Source organism: Nicotiana sylvestris, chromosome 8, assembly GCF_000393655.2.
Source record: "Nicotiana sylvestris chromosome 8, ASM39365v2, whole genome shotgun sequence".
In the NCBI taxonomy this organism is placed as follows: domain Eukaryota; kingdom Viridiplantae; phylum Streptophyta; class Magnoliopsida; order Solanales; family Solanaceae; genus Nicotiana; species Nicotiana sylvestris.
The window spans coordinates 109,828,389-109,840,395 of NC_091064.1; the positions used below are offsets into that span (position 1 = coordinate 109,828,389).

Genomic DNA, 12,007 nt, shown 5'->3' on the forward strand with positions numbered 1-12,007 from the left:
TTGTGGGTGGGAAGGTGCTAACGTTGGACGCCGCTATTGGTGCTGTATGAACAAGTTGTACAAGCAACCCGACGAACCTACTTGTGAATTTGATGAATGGGCTGAGGAACCATGTTATCAGGAAAGCTACAGGGATAGATTACAGGAATTTCATAATATGTTGTTATACCAGCATAGAATACAAAAGGAGGGAGATAGAATTATTACAGAAATGAGGGAGAAACTGAAGGAGGTGGAAGATAAAAAATGGAGAGCAGAATGGAATTGTGAAGCACACAAGGAACGCAACGAAAAATATAAACGGGAACTTGCGGAGGTGAAGGCGAGAGTGAAAGAGTTAGAAGAAGAAAAAGAACAAATGGAAGAACGATTTAAGTGGTTGGAGCGAAGAATAAATGACAACTGAGGATGGAGCATTGACGTGTATGTGTTTAGTGTCATTTTCATATGTCATGTATTTTTATTATGTTGGCCTGTTATGTTTGTGTTTGTGTTGTAGTAATGTTTTCCTTGTTTGTTGTACTAAATTTTATTTTAATTTAAGTGGAAGTTAAGTTTAAGTTGTTGTGTTACTATACCAAAAACTATAAAACGAAATGAGAACTAAAAAAAAGTAACTGTCATATTCGACTAAATATTGTTGTTAATGTACAAAAAAATATTATTTACACCAAAAAAACAAAAATATGGAAGACCGAATCAATGTGTCCCGCATCCGGTGTGTCTCAAAGTAGCCGTTGGTCTGAGGCGCATCCCCTGCCGCCCGGGTACGCTATCAGGATCATCATCATCAAGTCGTCTCCTTATGGCCGGATGCGGCACAGGATGACATGTATCGGTGGTGCTGTCAGGTCCAGTAGAAGGCTACATAATAATATCAAACTTAGTATAGAAAACTACATAACAATTCACAAAAATTTATATTGTCTTACCATAATCGTGTCTGGATCCTGAATGTAGTCATCTGTCGCAGCATCGCATGAAGCCTAAAAAAGTAAATTAATAAAGTTAAAACAAAATAAATAAGTTATAGTAAAAACAGTAATAAAATTAATACTAATAAACTCATACCTGCGCATGTGATGAGCTGCCATAACTCAGTCGGTGCCCACTATCAAAATCTCGGATCGGTCGAGACTCATCAGTGGTAGACGGGCCAGGGAAATATCTACCCAACTCCACTCCTTGAAAATCCGAACCCATGATCAAGAATTGAACCGATGGGGTCACCTGCGACGTCCCTGGAGTGTCATAAATGCCAAGGTTGTAAGACGGCATGTCGGTCTCATGCATGCCACCTCCCATATCAGCAGCAACATCTTCAGCAGGAGCCTCAAAGCCCCCTTGCTGGGGACCTCTTCTCCGCCCACGACCACGTCGTCCAACACCAGCAGGTCGTCGTGGAGCAGCAGCAGCTCGTCGGCCACCACCCCGTGGCATACCACGACCTCGCTGGTATGTGGCTGGGTCAACATAATCTGGCTGGTATGCCAAACACTGATCCAATCGGCCTCGTTGCAGTGTCTGGGCAGCCACATCCATTAAGCGACGACTATAGTCCTGCATAATCACAGGGTCGTGGACATAACTCTGCATCTGCTGCCCCATAAGATATACGGTATGCAATCCAATCGCCTGCACAAAAGTTTTTAATATAAACTACGTATTTGACTAGAAATTACTATTAAAGTAATTGATAATAACAGAAAACATACCAGAGCCTCATGTCTCCCGGCGTATGAGACGTATCGACCATCTACCTGATGAACTGGGTTCCCGATAAAAAGTCGGGAAACAGTGCGGTACCATGCCATATAAACTTCGATAGGAAAGTGTTGCGGAGCTGGGGTCAAGTCCCCTCGGCTGTCCCAAATACCCAATTGCGCTGTCAGCCACTCAATAAATGTGTCGTCCACTCTCATCCTATCATCCCTCTCATAATGTAAAGGATCCCATGCAGGCTGAGTCGGTATAGACTGCGGAAACCCAAACTGACGAAATACTCGCTCTGAGGCATGATGCTCAACAATATCGAGGCATGTGAGAGGGACGGAAGCCCTCCAAATATGGCGACCGTGCATGCAATACGCTGGCAGGTTACCTATCAGCTCTTCGTTGTACGGCGTCCAGATGAACTATCAAATAATAACACAAACAGTTAGTATGCGCAACACCTAGTTAAAAAATAATTGGTAAGTTTAGTTAGATATTCACCTGTGCATCCTCTAGAAAATCCAACACATCCCTACAGAAGGGGAGATTATGATGGCCATGATACTCTCGTGCAAGTCTACGACGCAATACCCACCTACAAGCTAGAGGGAGATCAGGAATATGTACATTAGCCGGTAGCTGTGGTAGAGGTGGCCGAAGTTGCAGAAATCGCTCCCACACCCAAACCTAAAACAGAAAGTTGACGTAAAGATTAACTCTAACTAGGTAGAATTGGAACTAAACGAAAAATTATTTGAATAAGTTGTCACCTGTAGAAGTGGCAGAAAGCCAGAAACGTCTCTTTGTGTGCCCATGGATGCCCGGCACATCTGCCTGTACAAAAAAGATAGGACAGCACCACCCCAGCTGTAGCTGACTGTATCATCAAAGTCCGCAATATGATGCAGAAAACGAAGGCTCACTAGGTTCCCCGAAGTGTTCGGGAACAAGACCCCCCAAATAGAAGGAGCAACAACAGCCTCGTATATTGCTCTACATCCACCTCCGCTGAGTCGTCGGTGATAGTATCGTGGATCTGCACCAAGTGGTCTCTAATGGGGACCAACTACATACGACTGCTCCCAATTGCTACATCTGGGTCCTCGGACCTGAAGCCCGTGAGCCTGTGCAGCATATCCATATATGAAGCCCGGTTAAAATATCTCATGTTCCCAGGCAGTAAAACTGGCAAGCCATCGGTGGACAGGCCATATAAAATCTCGACGTCCTGGAGTGTGATGGTGGCTTCGCCGATGGGCAGATGGAAAGTGTGCGTCTCCGGTCGCACCGCTCAATCAACGCCATGATCAAAGCATGGTCGAGCTGTATCCGGCCAATGCTAATGATCCTATATAATCTCATCTCCTCCAGGTGATGGACCACACGGGGATGTAGAACGCGGGGAGGAGTCAAAAACTCCCACAATAAATCCACTCTTCTGCCCTGAAAAGTCTGCATAAGCAACTCTTTCCCCCATATATGCTCGGATCTATGCTGGGGCTGTAGGGGTAGTAGCTCCGACGTTTGAGGGCTGGGATGTATAGGTGCATCCATGTCGTCAACTACAAATTCATAATTTTTAATAACTATCATTAAAATTTATGTGTGTTTTTTATAATTTAAATTCATATTTTTTAACAACTTAATTTTAAAAATTATATATATACTTATGGGTTTCGTGCTAGATTTTCTGAGGCCCAGTAGTACCAAACTATCATTAATAATTTTATGTTTTTTTATAATTTTTATTCATATTTTTTAATAACTTAATTGTAAAAATTATATATATATATATATATAATTTTTATAATTATGGGTTTCGTGCTAGATTTTCTGAAGCTCAGTGGTACCAAACTATCATTAATAATTTTATGTTTTTTTAATAATTTTTATTCATATTTATTTAATAACTAAATTGTAAAAATAATATATATATATATATATATATATATTTTATAATTATGGGTTTCGTGCTAGATTTTCTGAGGCCCAGTAGTACCAAACTATCATTAATAATTTTATGTTTTTTTATAATTTTTATTCATATTTTTTAATAAATTAATTGTAAGAATTATATATATGGGTTTCGTGCTAGAATAAAAGATAATTTAACAATTACTACACAATACTACGCTACAAGGCTCTATATTTTACTACGCTAAAGGGGTCTACGTTTTACTACGCTAAAAAGGTCTACGTTTTACTACGCTAAAAAAGTATACATTTTACTACGCTAAAAAATAATCTAAACTAAACGGCATAAAAACACATAAATATACATGAGGATATTAACAAACACATTTTTTAGACTAATTTACATATTTTTATACAACACTAAAATTAAATCCGGATAAAATTTAACATGCTAGTTTCGGAAAAAATAAACACAAACCGAAATAGAACACATACAAATCAAGTAATATGCATTGTTATAAAAGTTTCAACTTAAAATAAATCGAAATACCTCGATTTAGAATTTTCGAAATGTAGATAGATCGAAATTTTGACTCCGGAAGAGTGAATCCACAATAACACGAAGCTCTACTCGATAGTGGGACCACAAATATTAAACTTTTATGTGACGGGGGACCCAAAAAAAATAATTTAAAAAAATGGGGGCAGAATCGGTGGTGGTGGGGAGGGGGGGACCAGAAATGAAAATGAGGGAGATGGAACGAAGAAGAAGAAGATGGAGGATTTGTATTAAGGGGTATAGCGCCACTATTAATGGCGCTATGTCTTCAGGCAATTACTGTATAGCGCCATTAATAGTGGCGCTATGTAAGGTTTGTCAGTATAACGCCACTAATAGTGGCGCTATACAGTAACGGTACAGTTAACGTTACTGTATAGCGCCACTATTAGTGGCGTTATATATAGTTTGGTAACTTTTTTTACACTTATTTGAGTATTTTGAGTAAAAATAAACCACATTTTGATTCCGCACTCGATAAATAGGAAGAGACTTCGGAAGCATAACCGACTATGGCTCACCCCGACATCTGATACTTAGGACGTTTACCTGGAACAACTCTATACACCCAAAAATGATATAGCAAGACTAGTATTAGAACAACACATGTACTGGTAAGCATGATAGGCCGACTAAGATTAGTTAACGCATACGAAGTGAAGAAATCAACAAGTAGAACATATAAGCAGTCAAGTATAGTCACTAAGCACGTTCATATATCAATTACAACAACAATAGTCACAGTAGGTCTCATTATTCTCAGATCATAAGCCTAGGTGTAATCTCTAATCCTCAAGCTCGTCAAAATCCTAGTATAAGGGTCTTACAAGCAAGTAACAACTCAATTAGGTCATCTACCAAGAAATCAATAAGAAAATATACCATGCAACAAAAACGACAATCGACATGCACACAATGTCCAAGTAATCAAGTCTTAGCCTAGGTTTAGGGCTCTAATCCACAAGTCTGCCAAGTTCTAAGAAATTCAACAACCATAATTTACACAATAGCACAACACCAACAAGAAAGCGATAGGATAATATATGATGCGATAATGAGGAGTGCAATGCGAATGAAATGATATGCCGTCTAGTGTCCAATAATTCAAACTTGTACACACATGCTATAAGCATATGTCCTTTCAATATCCATGAACTCATGGTGGTTCCACGACGTCCATGTACTAGCCACTCCGTACCTACCTCGGATCGTGAGCTACCTCGATTGCCGAACACAATCCACAAACATCCATCTTGAGCTTCTCTAGTTTTGGGAATGCATCCAAATTAGCAAAGTCTAGTCAAGTAATTATTCTACATTATCAAGCAATACCACGAATCATCCAAATTACCATACTCCTAAAAGGACTCCAACAACTCTATTGAACAAGGTTACAATTAAGAATAAGTATCCACTGTCGAGGATCGACAATTTATTCAACCAGCTTCAGGGTGCAAGGGTGTTCTCAAAGATAGATTTGAGATCTGGTTATCATCAACTGAGGATTAGGGCGTCTGATGTCCCCAAGACAGCATTTCGCACTCGGTATAGGCACTATGAGATTTTAGTCATGTCATTTGGATTGACTAATGCCCCAGCAGCGTTCATGGAGTTGATGAACCGAGTGTTCAGACTTTATTTGGACTTGTTCGTGATAGTCTTCATTGACGATATTCTTATATACTCCCGCAGTCAGGAGGAGCATGAGCAGCACCTCAGAGTGGTCCTTCAGACCCTAAAGGAGAGTCAGTTGTATGCTAAGTTCTCAAAGTGCGAGTTTTGGTTGAGTTTGGTCACATTCCTGGGTCATGTCATATCAGCAGCAGGTATTCAGGTAGACCCGAAGAAGATAGAGGCAGTCAAGAACTGGCCTCGACCAGCTTCAGCTACGGATATTCGGAGTTTCCTGGGGTTAGCAGGTTACTACCGTCGGTTCGTGGAGGGGTTTTCATCCATTGCAGCTCCTATGACCAGATTGACCCAGAAGGGTGTCCAGTTTAGGTGGTCGGACGAGTGTAAGGTGAGCTTTTAGAAGCTCAAGATGGTTATGACTACGGCACCAGTATTGGTTTTGCCCACAGGTTCAGGGCCATATACGGTCTATTGTGATGCGTCTCGTATTGGGCTTGGTGCAGTGTTGATGCAGGAAGGCAAAGTCATTGCCTATGCTTCGAGGCAGTTGAAGATCCACGAGAAGAATTATCCGGTTCATGATCTCGAGTTGGCAGCCATTGTTCATGCCTTGAAGATCTGGAGGCATTACTTATATGGCGTGACGTGTGAGGTTTACACTGATCACAAGAGTCTTCAGTATCTGTTCAAGCAGAAAGAGTTGAATTTGAGGCAGAGGAGGTGGTTAGAGTTGCTAAAGGATTATGATGTTACTATCTTATACCACCCGGGGAAGGCCAATGTGGTGGCCGATGCATTGAGCAGGAAGTCCGCCAGCATGGGTAGTCTTGCTTATATTCCAGTCAGCCAGAGATCGCTTGCTTTGGATGTTCAGGCCTTGGCCAATCGTCTTGTGAGGTTGGATATTTCTGAGCCTAGCAGCTTGCACGGTTGCTCGTTCCTCACTATTAGAGCGTATCCGCGAGCGGCAGTTTGAGGATCCCCATTTGTGTGTCTTGAGAGACACGGTGCAGCGTGGAGGTGCCAAGAAAGTAACCTTAGATGATGATGGTGTATTGAGATTGCAGGGGCGAGTTTGTGTGCCCAATGTTGATGGGATTCGAGAGTTGATCTTAGCGGAGGCCCACAGTTCTCGGTATTCTATTCACCCGGGCGCCGCGAAGATGTATCAGGATCTGAGGCAGCACTATTGGTGGCGTAAGATGAAGAAAGACATTCGTTGCGCACGTGGCTCGGTGTTTGAATTGTCAGCAGGTTAAGTACGAGCATCAAAGACCCGGTGGTCTATTTCAGAGGATTGCACTTCCCGAGTGGAAGTGGGAGAGGATTACGATGGATTTCGTTACTGGACTTCCGATGACTCGGAAAGAGTTTGATGCAGTTTGGGTCATTGTTGATAGGCTGACCAAGTCAGCGCATTTTGTTCCTGTTGCAGCCACCTATTTGTCCGAAAGGTTAGCCGAGATTTATATCAGAGAGATTGTTCGCCTTCATAGGGTGCCGCTATCTATCATTTCAGATCGGGGAACGCAGTTTACCTCGCATTTCTAGAGAGCGGTTCAGCGAGAGTTGGGCACCCAGGTTGAGTTGAGTACAACATTTCATCCCCAGACGGACGGTCAGTCCGAGAGGACTATTCAGATTCTTGAGGATATGCACCGAGCCTGTGTCATTGATTTTGGAGGCTCGTGGGACCAGTTTTTGCCTTTAGCAGAGTTCGCCTACAACAACAGCTACCAGTCCAGCATTCAGATGGCTCCGTATGAGGCGTTGTATGGTAGGCGATGTCGGTCTCCAGTTGGATGGTTTGAGCCGGGAGAGGCTCGATTATTGGGTACGGATCTGGTTCAGGAGGCCTTGGACAAGGTCAGGATTATTCAGGATAGACTTCGTACAGCTCAGTCCAGACAGAAGAGTTATGCAGACCGCAAGGTCAGAGATGTTGCTTTCATGGTCGGTGAGCGGGTATTGCTCCGTGTATCGCCTATGAAGGGCGTGATGAGATTTGGGAAGAAGGGCAAGCTCAGCCCTAGGTTCATCGGTCCATTTGAGATTCTTGATCGTGTGGGAGAGGTGGCTTATAGACTTGCCTTGCCACCTAGCGTGTCAGCTGTGCATCCCGTGTTTCATGTATCCATGCTCCGAAAGTATCGCGGAGATTCATCGCATGTGTTAGATTTCATCACTGTCCAATTGGACAAGGATCTGTCATATGAGGAGGAGCCGGTGGCTATTCTAGACCGGCAGGTTCGACAGTTGAGGTCGAAGAGTTTTCCTTCGGTGCGTGTTCAGTGGAGAGGTCAGCCTCCTGAGGCATCGACCTGGGAGTCCGAGTCCGATATGCGGAGCCGTTATCCTCATTTATTTCCCGACTCAGGTACTTCTTTCTTTTGTCCGTTCGAGGACGAACGGTTGTTTTAGAGGTGGAGAATGTGACGACCCGAAGGGTCATCACCGTAGTTCTTCCTTGCTCCGCGCTTTTGAGGCCTTGAAAACCTCGCTTTAAGTTTCCTCGATTGGCGTGCATAGTTCGGGCGCATAGCCAGAAAGTTTTTATGTTAGAATATGTGAATTATGTGAAACATTTGATGAATTTTGGTATTAATATGCATAATGTTGACTTTGGTCAACATTTTGGGTAAACGGACCCAGACTTGTGATTCGACGGTCCCGGAGGGTCCGTAGGAAAATATGGGACTTAGGCGTGTGCCCGGAATCAAATTCTGAGGTCCCAAGCCCGAGAAATGAATTTTTGTGTGAAATTGTTTTCTGAAATTAATTAAGGAAAATGAAGAAGAAAATTGATCAGAAAACTGTGGTATCGGGCTCGTATTTTGGTTCCGAGCCCGGTACGAGTCTTAAATATGTTTTAAGCACTATCTGTAAAGTTTGGCTAAAAACGGACGTCATATGACGTGTTTCGGACTTAAAATGGGGAAGTTGAGTTTTTGTGAAAGTTGAAAGAAAATCATGTGTTTGAGGCTTGATCCTATGTATATGATGTTATTTTGGCGATTTGATCGCACGAGTAAGTCCGTAAGATGTTTTTAAGGTTGTGTGCATGTTTGGTATCAGAGCCCCGAGGGCTCGGGTGAGTTTCGAATGGGGCCCGGGAGGTCTTGGACTTAGAAAAAAAAATACAGGTTCAGATGTTGCAGGCCCGGCGCGGCCGCGGCCATTTCCGCACTGTCCGCGCTGGCAGCCACGCAGCCACGGTGCTTTTCTGTGCGGTCCGCGTGGTGGGGTTCAGAGGGTCGACCAGCGCGGCCGCGCACCAAATCAGTGCGGTCCGCGCTGGGTGGGTTTAGAGAGAGCCCACTTCTTCCCTCCCTCGGTGCGGCCGCGGTACATTTCCGCGCGGTCCGCGCTGGCAGCCACGCGGTCGCGGTGCATTTCTGCGCGGTCCGCGCCAGCCCCCAGCATATATATAAATTCGGGATTTTCAGTCATTTTTTCCACTTTTCGAAAACCCAAAACCTAAGAGGCGATTTTCCAAACAAATTTTCTTCTTCAAAACGATTGGTAAGTGATTTCTAACTCATTTTCTTCACTTCTTAACATCTTTTAACATGATTTCAACTTCAAAACAAAGATTTTCATGGGGGAAATTGGGTGCTTTGGGTAGAACCTAGGTTTTCTACAAATTGAGAAGTTGGACCTCAATTTAGGGTCCGATTTAAAAACAAATCATATATTTGGATTCATGGGGGAATGGGTAACCGGGTTTTGGTCCGAACCTCGAGTTTCGACCACGTGGGTCCGGGGGTATTTTTGACCTTTTTGGGAAAAACCTTGAAAAATCTATTTTCATGCATTGGGGATGATTCATTTAGTAATTATTAATGTGATTAAGTAACTTATGACTAGATTCGAGCGGATTGGTGGTGGAATCAAGAGGTAAAGCTATACTAGAAGCGTGAGTTGAGTTTGGAGCATTCGAGGTAAGTGTTTGTTCTAACTTTGGCTTGAGGGAATAGGATTAGGATGATATTTGCTACTTGCTAATGTGGAGTACGGTGTATAGGCATGGTGACGGTTATCTATGCACCGGAGTCTAGCATGACCGTGAGTCTTGATTGCTTTTAATTCGAATAATGTGACACAAGCTCCTTGTTTATTTGATAAGTTTCATATAATGTGAACGGTTGAGGAAGAATGATTTGTGTACTTTTGGAGCGTTAGCTCGAACATGAATGTGTTAGTTGAGGAAGAATGGATTTAAAAAGGAGAATGTGTTGTGAATACTCCCTTGCCGGGTTAAAGGTATTGAGTTGTTATTCTCCCCTGAAGGGGTCTACTATATGAAGTCAGATATTATGAACTATATTATGGGATCGTGTGGCACGCCGTCCACTTATATATGATATTATGGGATCGTGTGGCACGTCGTCCACTTATATATGATATTATGGGATCGTGTGGCACGCCGTCCACTTATATATGATATTATGGGATCGTGTGGCACGCCGTCCACTTATATATGATATTATGGGATCGTGTGGCACGCCGTCCACTTACATATGATATTATGGGATCGTGTGGCACGCCGTCCACTTATATATGATATTATGGGATCGTGTGGCACGCCGTCCACTTATATATATATATATATATATATATATATATATATATATATATATATATATCATGGGAACCGGAGTCTCTTCTGCTTATTTCCGATATTTCATTTTTATCTGTTACTCCCCGATAGCATGTCCCCTCCCAGTTTTACTTTGTATTATCTTGTTATTGTTTTCTTGCACTTGTTGTATATATATCTGTATAGGTTAAATGTGGTAGGTACTGTCTAGCCTCGTCACTACTTCGCCGGGGTTAGGCCAGGCACTTACCAGCACATGGGGTCGGTTGTGTTGATGCTACACTCTGTGCATTTTTGGTGCACAGATCAGGGAGCAGCTTACGTACCGCAGCAGTAGGACTTCTAGGAGCTATCTTCATTCCAGGGACTCTCGAGGTAGCCTAGCTGGCGTTCGCAAGCCGAAGTCCCTTTCCATGTTTTTCTTTGTTTGTTTATCTTGTATCAGACAAACATGATGTATTTTCCCTTCAGACATTGATTGTAGTATTCTGTAGTAGTCCGTGAGCTAGTGACACCAGACCTTGGGTAGTGATGTGTATTAAACTTCCGCACTTTTGGTTTTCAGTTGCTTTAGATTTAAAGTCTTCCGCTTAGATTTTGTCTCGTTATTATATTGTTTGAAAGAAAGCAGGAAAGGTGTTTTAAATATTTGGCTTGCTTAGTTCCGATAGTAGGCGCCATCACGACACCCGATGGTGGGAAATCCGGGTCGTGACAATAAGCAAGCAAGGTCCTCGAGTGGAAATCAGTTATCATGGGAAGTGAAGGAGCAATCGCCCTCAAAGTCAAGGCCACAAACCAACCACCATATTTTCAAACTGACAAGATTTTTCTTTGATTTGAAATAAGGGCAGAACATTTCGGTTTTTCCGAAGAAACCCTCCGTGGAGAAAGGCAGTCACCAAACAGGTTTGATTTTTGATATTCAGGACCCTCCTAGAAAATGGGACCTAGTTTAAAGTTCAAAAATAGCATAATATAGCATAAATGTATCTCAAAGGAATATAAGTTGGTTTAGAAGTTTGCATGCTTGAGATAAGAATCAATTAAGAGTTTTCTGGACCCTCCTGAATAATGGGACTTAGCTTTAAGATTTCGATTATATAACAACATTTAGCGTAAAGTCTGTTGTAGGGTAGTATAATTCATCCATAAAAGTTGTCACTCTTAAGATAAAATTGGACTTTTGATTTTCAGGACCCTCCTGGATAATAGGGAGTAGTTTAAAGATCCTCTTAGGTAGCAAGATTTAGCATAAGTCACACCTGTATAAGATATAACTTAGATTTTAAATTGTCGTTTAGTTAAGAGTTGTCAGGACCCCCCTGAATAATGGGACCTAGCTTTCAAATCCTTAGTAATACTTGGTAATATGATTTAGTTTACAATCACACCTGTCCCCAGCCACCAAACTAGGGCAGAAAATTTTCTTTGTTTTTGTCTGTTTTGTTGAAGTCAGGAGCCCGCCTGGAGAGCAGGGAATACTTTTAAGAGCAACAGTCAGGAGCCTGCCTCGAGAACAAGGGAGTACAATTTACGTTTTAGCTTTCAAACTCTTTGTTTTGTCTATGTTGAAGTCAGGAGCCCGC

The 12,007-nt window shown here is 42.4% G+C and overlaps 1 long non-coding RNA gene across 1 annotated transcript; it reads right to left on the reverse strand.

Annotated features, from left to right (window-relative positions):
- Positions 1–604: 604 nt before the first annotated feature.
- On the reverse strand, positions 605–1,153 carry LOC138874409 (uncharacterized). Its single transcript, XR_011401391.1, has 3 exons — positions 1,072–1,153; positions 933–986; positions 605–864 (listed from the first exon to the last, which is right to left on the reverse strand). It is a non-coding gene; the product is annotated as an uncharacterized lncRNA (long non-coding RNA).
- Between the last annotated feature and the right edge of the window lie 10,854 nt (positions 1,154–12,007).